The 23,352-nt window shown below is 37.6% G+C and overlaps 1 protein-coding gene and 1 long non-coding RNA gene across 3 annotated transcripts in view; both read right to left on the reverse strand.

Moving 5' to 3' along the window:
- The window catches only part of MCU (mitochondrial calcium uniporter), a 188,632-nt gene that overhangs the window by 133,708 nt on the left and 31,572 nt on the right, over window positions 1-23,352 (reverse strand). The gene's annotated exons all lie outside the window — the stretch shown is intronic.
- On the reverse strand, window positions 1,680-17,465 carry LOC130543058 (uncharacterized). The gene is made up of 3 exons (XR_008958084.1): window positions 7,025-17,465; window positions 3,933-3,981; window positions 1,680-3,307 (listed from the first exon to the last, which is right to left on the reverse strand). It is a non-coding gene; the product is annotated as an uncharacterized LOC130543058 (long non-coding RNA).

Below are 23,352 nucleotides of genomic sequence, written 5' to 3' on the forward strand. Positions count from 1 at the left end.
TTGATAGCTAGCTAGCGAGAGAGCAAGCTAACACAGGTGGGGGGTAGGGGTAGAGGGAGAGGGACAAGCAAACTCCCCACTGAGCAGGGAGCCTGACATGGGACTGGATCCCAGGATCTGGGATCATGACCTGAGCTGAAGGCAGACGCTTAACCAACTAAGCCATCCAAGCACCGGATGAATAAAATCTTAAAAAAAAAAAAAGAAAGAAAGAAAGAAAAGAAAAGAAAAAAAGACCCGACAACACCAAGTGTTGAAAAGGATATAGAGCAACGTAAACTCTTTTTTAAAAAAAATTTTATAGAGCAATGTAAACTCTTATACACTGTCGTTCAAAAAGTAAATTGGTGTGACAACTTGGGGCAGCATCTGTGAAGAAAAATATGCAAATCCTATACCCTAGCAATTCTGCTCAGAGGCAAATACCACAGAGAAAGCCTGGGCCATGTACCCAAAGAGAACTGCACAAGAATGTTCACAGCTGCATTTTTATTACAGAAAAAAACAAACAAAACAAAACAAAAAAACCCCTGGAAATAACTGCCTATCAACAAGAGAATAGAAAACAAGTGTTCAAAAACTATTTGCTGAATGAATGACTCTAAGGGATGAACAACAGTGTTCTCAAAGGAGGTCGGAGACTCAGGAATCCGTGGGACAATACCAAAAGGTATAACAACCATGTCATCAGAGAAGAAAGAATATGGTGCAGAAAAAAAACATTTGAAGAAATAGTGGCTGAATACAATTTTGGTGAAAGACAAACTGTGGTATATATATCCATACAATGAAAACTATTTAGCAACAAGAAGGAACAAACTACTGATACATGGAGTAACATGAGTGGATCTCAAAGGCATTATAAAGGCATCATGCTGAGTGAAAGAAGCCAATCTCTAAATGTTACAAGTGATTTGATTCCATTTATATGATAACCTGCAAAAGGCAAGAGTTTAAAGAACAGAACAGATCAAAGGTTGGCAGGGGTTGTGGATGAGAAGAGGGTTTCTTTCAGTCCAGTGGACAGCACAAGAGAATTTTAGGGGTGGTGGAACTGTTCTGTAACCTGATTGTTAAGGGGGTTACACAAATCTACACACATGTTAAAATTCACATAGATGCACACACAAAAAAAGTAAATATTATTATTTATAAACTTAAAAAAAGAAAAATCTGGGAAAAGTCTATATCCTCCAAAGTCATCTATATTTGAGATATATGGCATCACATATCCCATATCTTTTACATAGAACGTAAAAAGCCACCAGATCAAGAAGTTATATGGTCAATCACATAAACACTATGACATCTCCCTCAAAGATGGCTAACAAAAAATCTAAATAAGAGCATTGAACAATAAATTCAAGTATGTAATCAATGTCTTGCAACATAATTTTATCAGGAAGAAAGTACTCAATTTTGGGGGGGTTTTGTTTTTGTTTTTAAGATTTTACTTACTGATCTGTCAGAGACGAGAGAGACAGAGCAAAAGCAGGGGGAGGGAGAAGCAGGCTCCCCACTGAGCAAGGAGACTGATGCAGGACCGGATCCCAGGACCCTGGGATCATGACCTGAGCCGAAGGCAGACGCCCAACTGACTGAGCCACCCCAGCATCCCTCATTTGTTTTATTTTAAAGATTTTATTTTTAAGTAATCTCTATACCCAACATGGGGCTCAAATTCACAACTCCAAGATCAAGAGTTGCATGCTCTGGGACTCCTGGGTGGCTCAGTTGGTTAAGCGTCTGCCTTTGGCTCAGGTCATGATCCCACGGTCCTGGGATCGAGCCCTGCATCAGGCTCCCTGCTCAGCGGAAAGCCTGCTTCTCCCTCTCTCACTCCCCCTGCTTTGTTCCCTCTCTTGCTGTGTGTCTCTCTCTGTGTCAAATAAATAAATAAAATCTTAAAAGAAAAAAAAAAAAAAGAGTTGAATACTCCACCAACTGAGCCAGCCAGGTCCCCTAGTGCTCAGGTTTTTTGTACTAGTTTTTATGGAGTCAATCTAGAATTAGAAGACAATAACTTTGCACATTTAAAAGAAAACACTCTTCTATTACATTTCATGCCTGTAAAACCTTCTTGTAGGGGATGGCAGATATTGCCAGTCTGTTAAATTAAATCTTTTTACCTTCTCCTTCTCATTCAACCTCTCAAGTTCAGTGTGCCCTAAAAAAAAAGTTATCTAAGCCCTGAGATGAAGGAGATGTCACCAACAGTACAGGCCTTTCACAGTGATAACTTCCACAAATGCAACTTCCACAGCCTATCAGGATTGCCAAAACAGAAGCTAGCAAAGCTAAAACAGTGCCCTTTAACTTGGGTGACCATGTGTCCTAACATGCCTGGGACAGCTCTGGTTTAATAGCTGCTGTACCGACATAATTTTTTTTTTTTTTAAATATGCTCCACACCCAGCGTGGAGCCCAATACAGGGCTTGAACTCATGACCCTGAGACCAAGACCTGAGCTGAGATCAAGAGTGGGACACTTAACCAACTGAGCCACCCAGGCACCCCCTGACATAATTATTAACAGCTCTCTCTCTCTTAATCTAGACGGGCTGAGGTTTAGACAATGAATTATATGGATACCCCACCCTTAACCTATTTCCCTTAAGGCACCAAACCCACAATCCCTACCTATCACACCAAGACCTAAAAAGTGGACCTCACAAAGAGAAGTCTTTGTACTAGGTTTAAAAAGAGAAAAAAGAGAAGAAAAAAAAGACACAGGAAAAATGAATTTGATTAACCTAATGTGTTTGTGTTGTATTTACTTATTTTGTTAATTATAGCTAATAAAATTCTCTTCTCTGGACTGTATAACTGCATAAAAATAACCCAACATTCTAATTAATCCATACCCTAATATCTTACGAGAAACTCTATCAGTCACATTGAAGACAAACAAACCACCCAATTTAAAATCTCTACCCATGCCTCCATTCTCATTTTAAAGCAACTGAATAGCATAGAAAGGCCAATGCTTTTTACTCCAATTTAGGATGCTGTTTGCCAAATTCTAAGCAATTCCAATATGCTATATCTCCAGATGGAAAGTTTATCTCAGCTTCCTTGATGTGATATCGTTGTCAAAAAAAGAAAAGGTTTCAAATTATAATTCTTCCTTGAGACTTAACAATGTGGATTGGGATTTCCTTCTTTTATAGTCTACCTAAAGCATTAAACTTACTTCCTCAGGGAATGAACTGCCCAGGCTCCTTATATCTTCTTGTCATCCACCCTTTGGGCAGTTCATGTGAACAGGAAAAGTTAATACTCCTGCTATCATTCCTTGGTAATAAATCTGATGGGAGAAAGAGAAGAAAGTGATAGACCTACACTGTGCATCATAACAGCCACTAGTCAGATGCTCTATTGACCACTTGATATGTGTCTCATCCTAACTGAGATGCGTGCATGGCAAGGATTTTTACAACTTAGTACAACAAGAAAAGAATGTAAAATAACATTAATAATTTTTAAATTGAGTACATGTGGAAATAGTATTTTTGATATTTTGTATTAAAATATATTATACAGGGGCACCAGGGGGCTCAGTGGGTTTTGGCTCAGGTCATGTCAGGTCGTGATCCCAGGGTCCTGCAATTGAGCCCCGCATTGGGCTCCCTGCTCAGCTGGGAGTCTGCATCTCCCTCTCCCTCCCCACCCCCCGCCACCACTTGTGTGCGCTCTCCTTCAAATAAATAAATAAATAAATAAATAAATAAATAAATAAAGCTTTTCCAAAAATTGTAAAATATACAAATTCATCTGTTTCTTTTTACTTTTTTAGTGTGACTACTATAAAGTTTTAAATTACATATACAGCTGCATTATATTTCTATTGAACAGTCCTACAATAAACTACGTTTTGATGTGTTTCCATAATAATTTTCATAAGAACAATAACAGGCATAATACTGACTTACTTATAAAGTCTTTGCAATTGCACCACAGGTGTCAAAGTGACAAAATTATCTGTAATGAGAATAGTCCTTGTTACTCGACAGTAATAAGCACTATATTCTCCTTAACAGATCTTAAAATGAAATGAAAACCAAAGCAAAACTCAGAATATTTTTAAAATGCAATGCCCTGCACTTTTTTTGGTTTAAGGGGTATTTTTAATTCTCTAAGAATTTACTGGGTACCTACTATTTGTCTAGATGCTGTATGATCCCTGAAATATCTCAAAGCAACCAACCATAGACTTTTTTTTATTGAAATATATGAAATAAAATATATTTTATTGATATGTTATATTAGTTTCAGGTGGAGAACATAGTGACTTGACAATTCTATACATTATGCAGTGTTCACCACAGTAAGTGTGGTTACCATCTGTCACGATACAAAGTTATTACAATATCGTTGACTATATTCCCTATGCTATACTTTTCATCCCTGTGACTTATTTTATAGCTGGAAGTCTGTACCTCTTCATCCCCATCACCTTTTTTGCCCATCCCCCTTCTCTCTGGCACAGGTATCTGGGTCTGTTTCTGTTTGTTTATGGAAGCAACCTGGGTGTCTACTGATAGACAAATGGGTAAAGAAGATGTGGCGTGCATACACATACATACACACACACAACGTGTATTATACAACGGGGAATATTACTCAGCCATAAAAAAGATGCAATCTAGCCATTCGTGACATGATATTATGCTAAGTGAAATAAGCTAAACAGAGAAAGATAGATACCATATGATTTCACTTACATCTGGAATCTAAAACACAAGACGAAAAAACCATAGTGCCAGTTTGGGAAACCTACGTCCACAGAAGAGTGTAACGTGGAATAAGGAAGCAAAACCTAGGCCCTGAACATAGACCAGATGCAACAAATAGGCAAGCCGAGTTCAAACAAAAATAAACTCAAACTATTACTCTTACATCTACTCCTCAACTTTCCCTTACATTTTTAGTTTATATTTTTACCTGCTTTTGGTCATATCTGGAGATACTCAGTTAGGTTGAAAAGGCCTAGACAGTTTCATTGTTAGGTTCTAAATTTCCTTTATATTTCCAAATTTCAAATAGGCTAACTTCATGCTTTGCAACCTACCATTAAGAGTTTACCCAACTTCTAAGTAAAAGATAATAAATAAGCTCCTCCCAATCCCCTCCATACTAACTACAGGTCTTGATATCTCAGAGTTGGTATTAAAAGATACAAATAAATTATTTTTCCATACCCTGGTCTATCTTAATTAGTAGCAATTATAACAAATTTTGCATTAAGTTTAGATTTTAGATGGCTGCTGACATTACAATGATAAAATAGAGTAAGATCTCCAAACACACAGCAGCTAGTATGTTTGTTTGGAGGCAACTTCAGGTACTTGAAACACTCAAGTCTTATTAACACCCCAGAATAAGACCTGAAAATAAGAAACTCCAGACTTACTACTTAGGACAGACACAGCTTCAATAAATATAATTCAAATGATATCTCTCTCTATAGCCAGGTTTATCCACATTAAAAGGGACGTTAAATAAATAAATAAATAAATAAATAAATAAATAAATAAATAAAATGTAGTATTTATCTAGATACAGGTGACATTTATGTCTCTTTGACACTTTTTTTTAATGCTTTTTATTATATTATGTTAGTCACCGTACTATGTCTCTTTGACACTTAAATCCAAGAGCATTGTACAACAGCTTTTATTCACAACCACAATAAATCTTTTGGATTCTCCAGATGTGTGATATGACTTGGAGCTTCTACTCAAGTGTCTTTTTCCTTTTAAGTCTGGCCATAATTCAAATATCCCCACGAAGGATACTTTTCCTTTTGATTTTTGAAAAAACTACAGCAACGCTAGTGTGCCTAGTATCAGGTAGTTCTGTATTTGAGCATTATGGGTAACAGTTACATCACTAGGTTCCATACCCTACCACATACACATAAGATGCTCAATAACTATTTCTTGAATAAATAAATGAGAAGAGGGGAAATATGCACACTAATATAATACTGCAAAGAAAAACTTGATGCAAGTAAACAAAATACAGGCAGAACCAGATGGGATGCTCTTCCACTAAAAACAGCAAAAAAATAGCTACTCAGTATGGAATGATGAAAAGGTTCTGGAGATGGATAACAGTAATGGTTCACATCAATGCAAATGTATTTAATGTCACTGAATTGTGCATTTAAAAATGGTTAAAATGGTAAACTTTATATTATGTATATTTTATCACAATAAGGTTTTTTTTTTTTTTAAGTAGGCTCCACACCCAATGTGGAGCTTAAACTCACGATCCTGAGATCAAGAGTCGCTTTCTCTACTAACTGAGCCAGCCAGATGCCCCTAAAAGAAACTTTTAATAGCTTCTCAGCCAAGTGTGACTATGGACTTTCACAGGAGGACACTGAGACTATGATGGTGAGAAATTCTGGCCATGTAAAATATTATGGTACATGGTACAGTAAAAACCTTAAAAATAAGCAAAAAGGCTCTCACTGAAAAAGATGTACTGTGAGGATATGCTGTTTCACAAAATATCTGTTTGCCAAGTTCCATGGCAAAAGTAACATACTATGGTAGCTATTTATGTATAAAATACTAAGTAGTATTTACTCCATTGGAAGAAAAACTAAGTATAATTTTAGGTAAACACAGACTTTGAGCCTTTAGAAATAAACATGCTTGCTTAAAAAAGAAATAAATTAAGGTGTGCCTGGGGGCCCAGTCCGTTAAGTGTCTGTCTTTGGCTCAGGGCATGATCCCAGGGTCCTGGGATCAAGCCCCGCATCCATCTCCATGCTCAGCAGAGTGCTTCTTCCCCTCCCTCTGCCTCCCCCCACCCTGTTCATGCTCTGTCTCTGTCTCTCACTTTCTCTGTAAAATAAACAAATAAAAACTTTAAAAAAAAAAAAAAAACCAAGAAGAGAAACTAAACTGTTTTGATCTAAGTTGGTCATAAGTCTTTCAATTTTATAGTTTTTTAAAAACTCATATGGATCGACCACATAAACAATTTTATAATATTAATACGAAATACTTACTTGCAGATCTTGTTACACAAATCCAAAAAAAGGGAAGCAGGTCACTTTGAGAGAAAGTTCTATCCTAAATACACAAAGATTAAAATAAAACACAAAATCTCAACTGGTGATACGGGGACTATTTGCTGACCCAGAGGTCTATCTGAACATTCCTGCCATACTCTCCAACAAAACTTCAGGGAAAAGGTCTGACAGAAAGAAGTCTGCACTGCAGCTCAAAGAAATTTGGTATGCTAACAAAGGAAAATGGGCCTACGACTGAATAACCTCCAGTCTTGCTATTTTATGTTCAGTCCCAAAGCTGTGACCAGTCAGTCAAAAATTCAAGGCTTTTCTCCTCCTCACCAAACTCTTCCGGATCTAAGGAGCTACTTGGCAAAACAAAGTCCACTGAACAAATCTGCATTCCATCTGTCACTAAGTAGGAATATCCTATTACCACTCAAGTTAACTATCCAAAAATCCTTTTTTAAAAGAATTTATTTATTTGTATTTATTTGAGAGAAAGACAGTGCGTGTGCACGCATGAGCAGGGGGAGAGGCAGAGTGAGAGGGACAAGCAGACTCCCCCTTGAGCCAGGGCTCATCCCAGGATCCTGAGATCAAGATCCGAGAACAAGTCAGACGCTTAACCGCAAGAGCCACTCAGGCACCCCTTCAAAAATCCTAAAACAAACAAACCAACTCAAAAAACTGCTTTGGATCTAGAATAGAAAAAAATGAAGCCAAAAGATAGTTATTACATAATGGAGAGAAACAATTGTAGCATATATAAAAAATACTTTCTATATTAAAGGTGGGTTAAAAAAGGATTGGGTTAAAATAATTTTCAAATAACAAAAGAAACTATATATATATATATGCATATATATACATATATAAAACTGTCAAGGAGAGAGAAGTGAAAATGAGTTGCGGCATAACCTACAAAAAACAAATGGCTGGATTACTGGAAAGAACTGCATAGTTTCATCATACTGTAGAACAGCACCTTGTTCAGCTTTTCAGAATCAGCTGCCACCAGGCACCAAGAGAACTTCAAGCAGAAGTAAAACTACTATGTAGAAAGGTTATTTTCAAGTCCAATTAATTGGTCTCAAATCCTATCACGAATATACCAAATCTTTCATCATTTCTTTATAGCTACTCTTTAAATAAGAGCATCCAGTAATAGCACCCCTCTAAGTAATACTGCAAAATGAATTTTTATTTGTTAAAGTTTCTTTCATTTGCTTTTAAGTTCATAATATAGTAATCTATATCATAAAGCTTATGCTTACAGGCTTCCAGAAGCAAAAACATGGCTTATAGGACACCTTAAATGTACATTACCAAAGAAAAAAGTGCTTTCAATGATTAGAACAGCCTGATAATGTAATAGGTACTAAGTATAAATATTTGCTGAATGAATAAAGGAATTATAGTTAAGGAATTAAATTAATTATAGTTAGGGTGCCTGGGTGGCTCAGTCCGTTAAGGGTCTGCCTTCAGCACGGGTCAGGATCTTGGGGCCTGGGATCAAGTCCCGCATCAGGCTCCCTGCTCAGCAGAGAGTCTGCTTCTCACTCTCCCTCTACCCCTCCCCACTGCTCATGCTCTCTCTCTCTCTCTCAAATAAATAAAATATTCTTTTAAAAAAAGAATTAATTATAGTTAAATTTACCATCTCCCCCTCATAAAATGCTTATATTACAGTGGCTCTAGAATCCTTTCTCTAGATAGCTCAAAACCAGGCAAAGCCATAAACACAATGTGGTGACCAAATGGTGTACTCTCCCCCTCTCTGCTTCCCTCACCACCCCCAGTACACACACCCATTTGATACCAAAACTGAATTTAAGGTACTTGTTTCCTTCCCTTTCCCTGACTTTCTGCCTTGAACAAAATCCTCAATAGTATTTTTACAGCTTTGCCTTCCCTAAAAATCAGCTCAGGAGTTGCCCAAATAGCAAGTGGAAGTGCATCGAACTACATCTTCAAGAGAAAGGCCTTTCCTAACTCAGGTTCTCTGGAGCGCTCTTCTCCAATGGGTAAAAATCAAAACCATAGTCCAGGTCCTGCCCACGGGCAACAGATTCCTTTAAAATTAGTGGCTCTTAAAAAAAAATAATGGCTCTTCATTATTAGACGTACCTCTCTGTGTGGAAGTTATTGGGCAAAACACGTCACACTTATCTTTCACTGTATCCCACTCAAACCTTACTAGGGTACAGTTCTCACTGAGTACACACTCACCGTAGTCAATGAATAGGCAAGCACTTAAGGAATCCATGAAAACCATGATTATTAATTTATAAATAAAAATATTGACCAGTGGTGACCAACAGGTTGTGACAGGAGGAACAGCATTTATTTCTGGGCATTATTTACTTTATCAAAGATCTAGCACTCTAAAATATGGCTGAAATGTATATAAAAATGCTGAGAACCTCTGAGGAAAAATGGTAATACAATAGAGTATAAATAAAACTGCAAGTCTGAAGAACCCCTACAATGACAAAGATGGACAGAGTATACAGAAAAAACAGGAGCAAGTGGAATCTAGAAGACTTATCAAATAAAAGTTTTAGATACAAATAATCCACAAGCCACAGTCATCTTGGAAGCATGGCACAGGAAATGTCAACAACAGTGACTGCTGACCACAGGAACACTCCTCTCACAGTATAGATTCCTTTTACGTTGCCTTCCACTTTCAAAATACCATCCACTTTCAAAAGAAGACTGTTTCTATAGTTTTATCTTTTACAGTGAATGTCTATAAATCACAGGGGCATATTCTTGACACAATTTCCTTATGTCTACTGAAACCTATATTTAGTCATGGTCAATTAAATGCTGCTTTCTCAAGGGCTCAATTAACTAAACTCATTAACTGTTGTATCTGAAAGGAAAAAAAGATTAATTGTGTTTACAATTAAATATATGAGTAAGTGCATTAATATTTTATTAACAACTATTGAAGTATGTTGGAACAGCCCACATGATACCAAATTTAGCTAGAATATTTTTATACATCCAGTAAGTCTTTGCCTATTAGATCTAGAAATGCCTCTCTAAGAACCATGCTGTCATCTCCCCACTGGCACAACTGGATTAAAGGATCTGTCCTGACAGTTCATTAAGAGAGACAACCACGCCTAACAGAAACACACTGGCTGCCCAGGCAGAGGAGCAAATGACTCATGGTACCTGTTGGTTTGAACTCACCCTTGGGTTACACTAGCTTTCATGACCTCATTGGAAGTGAAGCTGGAGATGAAGAAAACAACACACACACAAAATAAACAAAGAGACAGGAATCAGAAGTCAAAAAGAAATGCAGAAATAAAAGTCACAATTCTGAAGCTTAGCTGTTCAAGAAATTAAAAACAAAAACGCAAAACTGATAAGAATTGGGGCACCTAGGTGGCTAGTCAGTTAATCGTCTGCCTTCCGCTGAGGTAATGATCTCTGGGGTCCTGGGATAGAGCCCCAAGTGGAGCCCCGCCCACCTCAGGCTCTCTGCTCAGCAGGGAGTCTGCTGCTTCTCCCTCTCCCTCTGCCCCTCTCCCACCTTGCTCTCTCACGCATGCTCTCTCTCTCTCTCTCTCTCAAACAAATGAAATCTTTAAAAAAAAAAAAAAAACTGAAAAGAAGTTTTGTTTTGGGAAAAGCATTCCTAATAGGATATTCTGTCATTTCACTGTTATGATCAGCCATAAACCATGGAGCTTCCTACTTTGAGATAATGAAAGAGAAAGCCTCACACTAGAAGGGGAAAGACCATGATGAAAGCATTCTTTTCCAGGTGGCCAAAGAACAGTGAGAGAGTTATTATTAACCCATATACAGCAAGGTGAAAAAACACTGAGTGACAGGACTGAAGCAGAGTTAACAATAAAAATCTTCACTGGTTAACTTCATATACTAAGACATTAAGGGAAAGGGGCTGAACAACCACATATCCCCAAACCCTACTCCCACAAAAAGACTACAGGACCATAAGAAGTTGGCTTTCTTTAAAATGGAAAATTCTTCTCTGTTTCATAAACAGAGAAGCCTGAAGGATTGCTGCAAGGGAAGCTATAAAAATGCTAAGTTCACCTAGAACTGAAATTAACACTTTTTAGCTAGAATTCAAATTTAAAAAAAAAAGATATATAGGGTGACTTTCATCACTTTTCCAGTTCCCAACATGTAGACTTTTATTAAAATCCTATTTGAAACAATACAATTTAATAAAATTTAAATGATTCTAAGCATAATTCCAAATGTTATTTTAAAAGTATGTAAAAGGGGCCTGAGTGGCTCAGCACCTGACTTCAGCTCAGGTCATGATCCCAGGGACCTGGGATCGGGCCCTCATCAGGCTCCCTGCTCAGCGTGGAGCCTGCTTCTCCCTCTCCCTCTGCCACTCCCCCTACTTGTGCTCGCTCTTTTTCTCCCTCTCTCTGTCAAATAAATAAATAAAATCTTCTAAAAAATAAAAATAAAAGTGTATAAAAGGGAACGGTCTACCTCAAATCTGAATATAAACTTCACTGCAATGTACCAGACATTACAGTCTTCTCTTTTTTGGCTATTAGTCAACAACTCACTAGTAGTCGAAAAAATTTTAAGGTAAATTACAGTTAGATACTCCAATTTATAGTACCTACTTCAGTAATTTAATTACAATGTCTTGTACATCTAATATGTGCAGCACATCACTGTGACATGACTTTTAAGCCTAAGTATTTACAGTCAGTGCACAGAGTGCTTACCTTCTAATACATACCCAAACATACTTTTGGCTCTAGCCGAATAAAAAAATGCAACAAAAGAGCTGGAGCCTTCAAAAATGAATAGCATTTTGGCCAGTAGAAAGGGTCAGGAGGACATCCCACAAAAAGCTGTGAACAAAGACAGAACCATAAGGCATGTCTCAGGAAACTAGCCCAGCAAAAGCGTAGGTTGCAAAAGGGAGAGGAGAAAAAAAGAACCTGGAAGACTAGACTGGGTTCAAACCATAAAGGGCTTTCAACACAAAAGCTCGGGGATTTTAAGCTTTATTCTCCAGGCAACAGGCAGCAAAGGATTTTAAGCAGAAGGGTGACCATTAAAAACCCTGTGCCAAATACAGAATTTCTACAGATAAGAAATTATAAGCTTCACATAACATTTCCTTATGTTCTGCTATTTATAACCCTTCACTATTGAAATATGAGGCTAGGATGTCAACATCAGAGCTATCAGTACTCAACATTTCCTTTTTCAAGACAATTAAGAATCCACATTTCCTTGCTTAGCATAAACTTTCTAAAATGGCTTTGTCTTTCTGCCCCATTTTATCTAAAACAGCACAAACCAGAGGAAAAAGTAGTCTTTCCAATGTTTGCTCAATCTAAAAGCTGAACCTGGCACATAGGGTACACATAAGTATATAAGACTGGCTCTATTCCTCACTCCATGAGGCTATTTTTGATTTGTTGGTCACGTAACTAAGGAGGGATGAGTGGGAGGAATTTCTCAGTGCCCCCAGGGTACTTATTCATATAACTTTAGGCCAATTCCACCTCTATCTTCCTCAAATAAACTTTTTGATTACTATAATTATAAGCTTTATTCCACTACCAGAACGAGAAAGCTTTTCCAGTGGTTTTTATTTGTAATGATTGTAACTCTGTCCCCAGTTCCAGCCTAGGCTTTCTCATTCTTTTACAATTATTACAGGATTTCTCCAGTAGCAATCCCAGAGGACTGCAAGTCCTAATGACTACTAACGTAACAACTGTACCTACAGATAACCACCATCTTTACCACAGCTCACTGCTACTCCTATGCCCACTCAAAAGTCCGAGAATGATAAGGAGTTGTTAGGGATGTAATCAAGAGCTTGCTGCACCTGCAGACAGGGATAGCCCACTCTTGAAACTCAGGTCAAAAATTAAGAAGCAGAGGGGTACCTGGGTGGCTCAGTTGGTTAAATGTCTACCTTCCGCTCAAGTCATGATCCCAGGGTCCTGGGATGAAACGCCGCATCCTGCTTCTCCCTCTCCCACTCCCCCTGCTTGTGCACTCTCTCTCTCTCTCCCTCTCTGTCAAATAAATAAAATCTTTTTTAAAAAATTAAAAAGCAGAAAAGGGGGAAACACTGACAGCTTTCCTCCTAAGGAATTCACATGGGATTGCTTCCCTTATCCTCTCTTCTCAAGTTTTAAAATAGAAATCTCTTACAAATAGGTTATGTGCCATCTGAGGTCTGAGGCCGAGGCCTAGCAATGTGGGACTTTTACACGGAAAGTTAGTTTTTTGTTTTTTGGGTTTTTTTTTTTAATTTTAGTGGAGGTTTCTACCACTTTTGCTTCTATACTGCTCTAACAGAAAGTTCTACCATTACATTAGTAATCACCATTATTTGTTTTCTTACCTCCAAAACAGTTATGCCTTCATATCTCTGAGAATGCAAACTCATAACTGAAGACTATGAATTATACCACTTATATGGTACCAACTGAAGAATTTCTGAAGTTTAGAAAAAGCAAGTTACGAGTTATTTTCAAGAAAAATGTATATGTCCATTTAGAGTATAATCCATAAAACACATGCCATACATGCTTCACTAACAAGACTAAGAAGTTCTGGGTAACATTGTAGCAAATTATAAACAACTTCTTGTAGAAACTTTTTATAAACACTGAAAGCAACCAGTCTGGGAAAGCTCTTTGACCAAATGCCAACAGAACTATTTCTCCTCACACTACTGTCTCAAATACCGAACAGCTTCATGATGACATCAAGCAACAATGTCCAAGATTGTCCACCATTTAGATTGCTAAATGCTTGACCTAAAAATCATCAAAATGGTACTATTAAGCTAAGGCAGAGGAAGTATAGTAATCAAACTCTTCATTGACAAATGTCACAGATTTTGAAAGCAGATGAGAGAACTACAACATTTAAATCATTAGAATCCGAGCTAAAATTTACTGACTGAGATAATAATAGGAAGAGGAGGTGTGGCTCCAGAGTTTTTGTTTACAACCTATTTACTAAGGCAGCTTAGCAACATTTCTCCTGAACATCTCCAGGAGGGAAATGTTGGTCATAATCCTTCTTTCCCAACAAGCATGAAGGGCCGACCTTCATCTCTGCGGGATAAAATAAAACCATCTGAGGGAAAACAAAAGATATCTGGGTTAGAAGGAAATATTTTCTAAGAGAATGCAACAATTTTTTCCACTCTCACTTCCCTTTAGAACTGACAGTCTTTGTGAGTACAGGGGTACTAGGCAGCAACAGTCAATGGGGGGAGAAAATGAATCAGAGAAATTAGTCAGAATCTTACTATTTAGTTATCTAATAATCCAGACCTGGGGCTGGTGGTAAATCTGAGGATGTAGAATAACCTGCCAAAGCCCAACCAAATTTTACTGTCACCATCCAGAGAACTACTAAAAGGAATACAGGCAAACATGAAGCAAAGCACTCTTTCAAACACATAAAATATTCACATATCCAACCTCCATGTGTACACACATCTCTCAATGCATGCAAAGGGTTATAAACAAAAAATGTTTATATTAATTTACTATTATTTTTTAAATTTTTAGAATTAAAGTACTAAATTATATCAATATGCAAAACAATATGTATGACTTCCTTTGCTTTAAAAAAAAAGTAATATATGCTTATTGTAAAAACTAAAATTAAATACAGAAATACATTAACATGGAAAGTGACAGTCCCCTGCAATCCCAACCCCCAGAGACAACTGTTGTTAACAGTTTAAACCCCAGTGTTTTATAATGTTCTGTAATTACAAAACCTCAAGTTTGAAGATCCACAAAGATAATAGGTATAATGGAGCACCTTCTCCATCCCCACACTCCTAGAGATACTAAAATACTCTCTACAATGTCCCTGCCAAGTGTTCAGGCAGCCTCTGCTTAAACAAATCCTTTGACAAGGACCTGACTACCTCTCAAGCAGTCCACTCCATCTTATAGCAGCTTTTATTCTAATACTGAGTGCCTATTACCTTGCTGTCACATCATCCCAGTTTCTGTCTTGAATATGTCTGTGCACCCTTAAAACCAGGTACTGCAATGAACAGTCTGAAACAATCATAGTACCCACTCGGGACACTACTTGTCTATTAATAGAGCCCAAATCACACTGTGCACTCACATGAACATGTACCACCACTCCAACCCCACCCTCAGTATTTTTCACATTACCTGCTGTTAAACTACATCACAATCATCTACAGTAACACTTATTTTTAGAATCATATGTGGAATTTTGCACTTATCAATGTTCAATAAATCTTGATCAGTTTAGTCCATTTCAGTCATCAATATTTCATCCATGTTATTAATAAAAATGTTGAGTGCTGAAAGACTACTCAGCTATAAAAAGAACTGAAATTCTGATATATGCTACAATATGGATGGACCTTGAGAACACTATGCTTAGTGGAATAAGCCAGACACAGAAGAACAAATATTGGATGACTACACTTATACGGCACCTAGAATAGAAAAATTCATGGAGACAGAAGAAAGACTAGAGCTTACTAAGAGCTGGGAGGAGTGAAAGTTATTGTTTAATCGGTACAGAGTATTTTGGGAGGATGATGAAAAAGCTTTAGGTATAGTGACAATGATTTAGTGGTAATGGTTACAAAACATGGTGAGTATATTTAATGTTACTGAATTGTATACTTACAAATGGTTCAAATAAATATTATGTTTATTTTACCACAATAAAGAAAAAAAGGAATGAATTATTGATATACACTAACCAAAAAGAAGCCAATCTCAAAAGGTTACATACCTACTATAGGACTCCATTCATACAACATTCCTGAAATGACAAACCTACAGAAATGGAGAATAGATGACTTGTTGCCAGGGGTTAGAGAGTAGGGAGAGAAAAGATGGATATAGTTGTAAGAGGACAAGAAGAAGGATCCTTGTGGTGATGGATTTGTTCTGTATCTTGAATGTAGTGGTGGATACAGAAGAAATTGCGTGCGCACACACACACGCGTACACACACACGCGTACACACACACGCGTACACACACACACAAATGAACAGAAATAAAACTGAGAAAATCTAATGCAATCTGTAGGAGCACCTGACTGGCTCAGTTGGTACAGCATGCAGCTCTTGATCTCTGGGGTCATGAGTTTGAGCTCCACGTTGGGAGTATACTTAAATATACCAGAACTTTAAAAAAAGAGAGAAGAAGATCTGTGAATTCCATCAATGTCAATATCCTGGTTGTGATACTGTACTACAGTTTTGCAAAATGTTCACTGGGTAAAGGGCATACTGGATCTTACTGCATTATTTCCTTCAAATGCATGTGAATCTACAATTATCTCAAAATAAAAAATTTAATTAAAATAAATTTAAATGCTGAACAAAAGATAGCCAAAGCATAGTGTCTGCTATCACTACCATTTTCCCGCTGTCTCCTGTTAATATGGTCACTACAACTAAAATATCCCACCATTAGACATGCATTCTTTCTTCAAATTCTTTGGTTATTTAACTAGTTATAAGTCCATTTAGTTATACAAATGTAAAGTCCTCATTATTTTCCCACCATTTACAAGGAAATTATTTTAAGCTTGGTTAAATATCCGGTACTTTAACTTTTTCAAAAATAAGTTAGTAACTATTTCTACACTCGAGTCACAGTGCTGTTCAATACTTCCAATGGAAATATGTGAGCCACATATATAAAATAGTAGCCACATTAAAAAAATTTTAAGGTAAAAATAATTTTAATAATATATTTTATTTAATACAATATATCCAAAATATTTTTTTAAAGATTTTATTTATTTATTTGACAGAGAGCAAGAGAGAGAGAGAACACAAGCACGGGGAATGGCAGAGGGAGAGGATCTCAAACAGACACTGCACTGAGCACAGAGTCCAGCATGGGGCTTGATCTCACGAACCTGAGATCATGATCTGAGCCGAAATCAAGAGTCTCTGATTAACCAACTGAGGCACCCAGGCGCCCCAAATATTATTTCAACAGGTAAATAATCTGATATGTATTTTATGATGAGGACAAAGGCAAGAGAGTTGTAGCGAAAATTAAATCTCCTTACAACCTGCAGCCCACTGATAAATCCCTGAGGCATGCAGAGCATGACAGTCCTTAAGAAACTCATGGCTGTCTTAATATTGATGTTTCATCAAAGACTAAAAACAACCTTATCTGGACAAATAGTCAGATCTGCAAGGTCTGGTAGACCCTACTTTCAGCACATAGAAATTCCTTAGAAACTTAAATTATGGGGGCGCCTGGGTGGCTCGGTCGTTAAGCGTCTGCCTTCGGCTCAGGGCCTGATCCCAGGGTCCTGGGATGAGCCCCGCATCTGGCTCCCTGCTCTGCTGGGAGCCTGCTTCTTCCTCTCCCACGCCCCCTGCTTGTGTTCCCTCTCTCACTGTCTCTCTCTCTCTGTCAAATAAATAAATAAAATCTTAAAAAAAAAAAAAAAAGAAACTTAAATTATGTCTATCCCCTTCCCTCCACAAACAAAAGTAAATAATCAGTCACTCCACCTCAAGAATTCTTCCTTGACCATGGTGCTCAGCAGCCCTGCATCATTTTACACTTAACAGCACATCTCAATTTGAACTGGGCACATTTCAAGTCACCTGTGGCTAAACGCTACAATATTAGTGTGGATGCAGCATTTCACTCAACTAGTTTTGCATCCTATTTGGAAAAATGTTTACAATTTTTAAAATTCCTTTTTAATTATCTATTCTAGAATCCTGCCTATATCACTGACCTTTCTTTGGACTGCAAATTTACTTTCTTCTCTTTTTCAGAAGACCCATCTTCAATTTCCCAATACTGTACTTCTCTCACTTTCTAAGATTTCTCAAAGACCACAAATGTCATATACACACATAAGTTCTGAGTACCATGTAGTTCTTTTTTTTTTTTTTTTTTTTTTTTTTTTTTTTCTGGGTAACTCTGCTTCCTTCACTATTCCCGGGCTTGGACTACTCTTTATTAGCGCATTTTCCATCCTTCATGTCAAAAGAGGTTCTTCACTGGGAATGTGAACAGGAGGTAAGGAACTGTGCTTTCATCTGTTTCATCATCAGGAAGTAAGAGTAGCAAGCCTATCCTTACCTATTATTCCAGTTTTTAAAAAATGTTTTTGTTGTCTCAGTAACTTTAGAAGCCTCATCTCACTTTAAGCTCATTCTGATAATACTCCAAGGTCGCTCGATTGTGTAACCTTCTCATTGGTCTTTTGTAAATGTCTGTTTTAGATCTGAGTAAAGCAAGGAATCTCTTTCGTAGTACACATTAGTCTTTAAAGGACCCTCCTCTAGTTCTTACTCATAATTCCCAATTAACAGTGTTTTTTTCTTTTTCTTTCTTTCTTTCTTTTTTAAGATTTTATCTATTTATTTGACAGAGACAGGCAGCCAGCAAGAGAGGGAACACAAGCAGGGGGAGTGGGAGAGGAAGAAGCAGGCTCCTAGCAGAGGAGCCTGATGTGGGGCTCCATCCCAGAACGCTGGGATCACGCCCTGAGCCGAAGGCAGACGCTTAATGACTGTGCCACCCAGGCACCCCTATTTCTTTCTTTCTTGAACACACTCCCATACTAAGCCTCTGTTCACAGATTTCCATTCATTTTTTTAGCTTTTTAAATGTAATTTCCAAAGTAATTTCCCAACTTGTCTTTAACAAGCATATTTTACCACCATAATCAAAAGGTTAAAAAAAAAATAGGTCTCAGTTTGCTTTATCTACCTTCTGTGAAATTAAATTATCAGAAAGGCTTGTCAAGATCGAGCAGATGCTCCAATTTAAGCTAAATGAGACTATTTCAATTCCCCTCCCCGCAGGGTGCCTGGGTGGCTCAGTCGTTGAGTGACTGCCTTCAGCTCACGTCATGATCCCGGAGTCCCTGGAATCCCGAATCCCATGTGAGACTCCCTGCTCAGTAGGGAGTCTGCTTCTCCCTCTGACCCTCCCGCCTCTCGTGCTCAATAAATAAAATCTTGTGGATAAATAAAATCTTAAAAAATAATAATAATAAATTATTTTAAAATAATAAATAAATTCCCCTCCCCCCAAAATATATATATTTGAAGCAATAAACACCAGGTAAAATGACTGAGTGCCTATTAAGCACTAGCCTATATGCTTTTCATAATTACATTGTCTCATTTTACTACAACAACCTTTCAAGGTAGATTTTATCCATCCCATTTTATAGATGAGAAGACTGAAGTTTCAAGAGATTAAAGTGGTTTGTCCAAGGTCACCCAAGGAGGAAATGGTAGATTTTGAAACCAAGTCTGGCACCAAAGCCTGTGCTCTTTCCAACCATCTCTACCTCCTTACAGATATTCTACTTTATTTTTCCATTTAATATTAATAAGGCATAAATGCTCCTACTGAAAGATTACATTCATATTAAACCCACTAAATGTAGGGAAAAAAGTCAAAAGGGCAATTCTGGTTTCAGGGGTGCTCTCCTGTAATTCAGTCAAGCTAAGAATACATCTAACAGTAACCTTCATTTGCTGCTACAAAAGAGGCACGTGTGATAGCTACGTAAATCATTCTCATGATCCAGTTAAACCAGTTATGAATTCTTTGAATACTCAAATTCCTTTTTCGGGAGGGTAAAACAATATATAATCTAAATGTTATGTACAAAACCTGGCAATACTGGGTACAAATGTTTCTTAACCTGGTGAGGAAGAATGCTTACGGAGTGTGCCAGAAACCAACAGCATTTGTTTGACACATTTAGTATTTCTGGCTTTCATCAGATTCCCATAGGAATTAAAGGGATTTAATGCCATTTACCAGATCCTATCACATTTGATCTATATTAGTCCTTTACAATTTCTTCCACTGACCTTCGTACATCAACAATCTCCATTTTAATTTTTAAAACAGATGACTTTTACTCCCTTTATGACCAATATTTAAAAAAAACTAAAAGATACTGAAAAGGACACATGACTGCCTTCTTTGGAAAAAGACTCTGAGAGATCAGTTTGAAAAATGAATGAATGATAGGTAAAGAAAAGCTTAAAAAACATACCCCTACTCTTACAACTCAACAACAGAAAGACAAACAACCCAAATTTTTTTTTAAAGATTTTATTTATTTATTTGAGAGAGAGAGAGACAGCCAGCGAGAGAGGGAACACAAGCGGCCGAGTGGGAGAGGAAGAAGCAGGCTCCCAGTGGAGGACCCTGATGTGGGGCTCACGCCCTGAGCTGAAAGCAGACACTTAACAACTGAGCCACCCAGGCGCCCCCAAACAACTCAATTTAAAAATGGGCTAAGGATTTGAATTGGCATTTCTCCAGAGAAGATATACAAATGGCTAAGAAGCACATGAAAGCATGTTCAACATCATTAGGAAATGCAGATCAAAACCACAATGAGTTACCACTTCACACCCACTAGGATGGCTAAACTAAACAAGACAGACAATAACAAGTATTGGTGACTGCGACACAGAGGGAGACTGGAACCCTCCTCAGACATTGCTGCCTGGGTTGTTAAATGGTGTAGTCAGTTTAAAAAATAGTTTGGCAGTTCCACAAAGACTAAACATAGAATTATCCTATCACCTTATAATTCTACTCTAAGTATAAACCCAAGAGAAATGAAAACATGACCACAAAAAGCCTGTACAAGAATGTTCACAGCAGGAGCGCCTGGGTGGCTCAGTCGGTTAAGCAACTGCCTTTGGCTCAGGTCAATTCCAGGGTCCTGGGATTGAGCCCCGTGTCAGGCTCCCTGCTCAGTGGGAGCCTGCTTCTGCCACTCCCTCTGCTTATGCTCTTTTCTCTCACTCTCTTTTTATTTATAATAAATAAAATCTTAAAAAAAAAAAAAAAGAATGATCACAGCAGCATTATTCATACTAGTCAAAATGGAAACAACTCAAACATCCATCAACCGTTGAATGGATAAATAAAATATGTATATCCATACAATGAAGTATCACAGATTATATTATGCAATAAAAGGAATGAAGTACTGGGGCACCTGACTGTCTCAGTCAGTAGAGCATGTATTCTTGATCTCGGGTTCATGAGTTCAAGCCCCACATTGGCCATACAGCTTACTTTAAAAAAAAAAAAAAAAAGCATGCTACAGCATAGCTGAACCTTAAAAACATTATGTTAAGTGAACCACAAAAGCCATGTATTGTTTGATTCCATCTAACTGAAATGTTCAGATTACAACAATCCATAGAAATAAGGAAGTAAACTAGTAATTGCCAGGGATGGGTATCGGGGAAATGGTGAGCGATTGCTAATGGGTATGAGGTTTCTTTCTGTAGTGATGAAAATGTTCTGGAATTAGATAGTGCAGATCTAAAATGACTGAATTGCATACTTTAAAAAGGGTGAATGCTACGGTATGTAAATTACATCTCCATAAAGCTGTTATTAAAAAGAGAGAGAGATTTCTATCCTTTGAAGTTAAGGACAACCACACCTTTCCAATATCCTTTTGTGGGTGCTCACTGATAACACCTAGAATAAAAGACTCTAAATCTGAATGAGTTAGTTTTATTTTCTCATAGGTTTGTTCTCTGCACAATCTTTACTATTATTATTATTTTGCCATTTAAGAAGAATGAGACAAATTATTTTTTTCTTTTGAATATTCTGAAGAGAAATAAATACAACCAAAAATATCAATAAAAGAAAATCATAGCTGGATAAACTATGTATATCCATACAATGAAATATCATGGATTATATTATGCAATAAAAGGAATGAAGTACTGGGGCACCTGACTGGGTGGCTCAGTTAGTTGAATGGCCAACTCAATTTCGGCTCAGGTCATGATTTCGGGGTGGCTCAGTCGATTAAGCATCTGCCTTCTACTCAGGTCATGATCCCAGGGTCCTGGGATTGAGCCCCAAGTCGGGCTCTCTGCTCAATGGGGAGTCTGCTTCTCCCTCTCACCCTGCTCATGCTCTCTCCTGTGTGCTCTCTCTCAAATAAATAAATAAAATTTAAAAAGGAAGGCAGGCAGGAAGGAAGGAAGGAAAGTAGCTGTGTTTTTTGGGGCTTAGAAAATTAAAGAATCTCTGCGAATAGGTAAAAAGAAAGTTTTGGAAAGAGAGTAAGACTCAAAATCAATAAATGAAAAGAAAAAACAAAAATTGGATGGCTAATACAGCCCTTAAAATGAAGTTTTATATGTATAATATTCACAGTCATAAAGTGGCACATTCTACAAATATTAAATACTGCGTTCAAATACAGCAATTTGTTCTATGAGACTCCAAGTAACTTAGTCCCAATTCCATTTCCCAGAGGAGGAAAAGGGGTCAGTATGATTTTCATCCAGATTCTAAGAACAGAAAATAAGCTCCCAGCAATTAACTCCAAAATAGCACTACTATCATGTACACCCATCAGTCAGTACTCTTAGGCACAAACAGAGCAAAACATATTTAAAGTGTTTTCAACAGTATGGAAATGTATTGTTCGTTACAGAGCAGAGGTAGGAGTGGGCTTTAGAGCCAGTTCCGCAATATTTCCAAGGACCCAGGCCGTGTTCATCTTTAACTTCAGGCTGGTTATTCCTGTGATTTTGAGATGGCAGCCAGTAGTAACTGGATTTGCAGCCTTCTCTATACTCATGAAGTAGAAGAATGAAGGTTCCCTTATCTAAAGCCTTTTCCTCCAGGTTGAGTGGGCCACGTAAAATCATGTGCACATCCCAGAATTACTCATGCCACCAGAGGAAGTCCATGTACAGACTGGCTTAAACCCAGGCTCCTGAACCAATCACTTGCAAGGGGAACGGAATTATCATGATCGGCTTAGACCAGTGGCTTTCTAACTTTTCCAACTGCAAGTCACGGTAAGAAAAATATTTTACATCAGGACTCACACACACACATATTCAGACAAGTTAACGAATATTCTGTGAAACAAGACGTATCCTTACTATACACAATGCACTCTGATAGAAGAAAACTTCTATTACCTTTATTATTTCTTCAGTTGGTCGCCACTCTACTAAAGTGACTTTCTGACCCTTTAATAGGTCATGTTTGGCAGTCTCAAAACCACTGGCTTAGGCTAATCAGAGCTCTCACATGAGGTGAGTGTCAAGTTCAGAAACCTAACTACTGCTGCACAGTGGGGGAAAGGTGAAATAGTTAATGAGGCATCAGCCACTGCATCCATTAACATCACCCACAGTGCACTTTCACATACATTTTCTTACGTATCTTACACAGTAGTCTTGGGAAAATCTATAGGATATACACACAAGAAAGAGAGGTTTTGTCTTCTCATTTTGGAACT

This window comes from Ursus arctos, unplaced genomic scaffold (assembly GCF_023065955.2).
Source record: "Ursus arctos isolate Adak ecotype North America unplaced genomic scaffold, UrsArc2.0 scaffold_7, whole genome shotgun sequence".
Classification (NCBI taxonomy): domain Eukaryota; kingdom Metazoa; phylum Chordata; class Mammalia; order Carnivora; family Ursidae; genus Ursus; species Ursus arctos.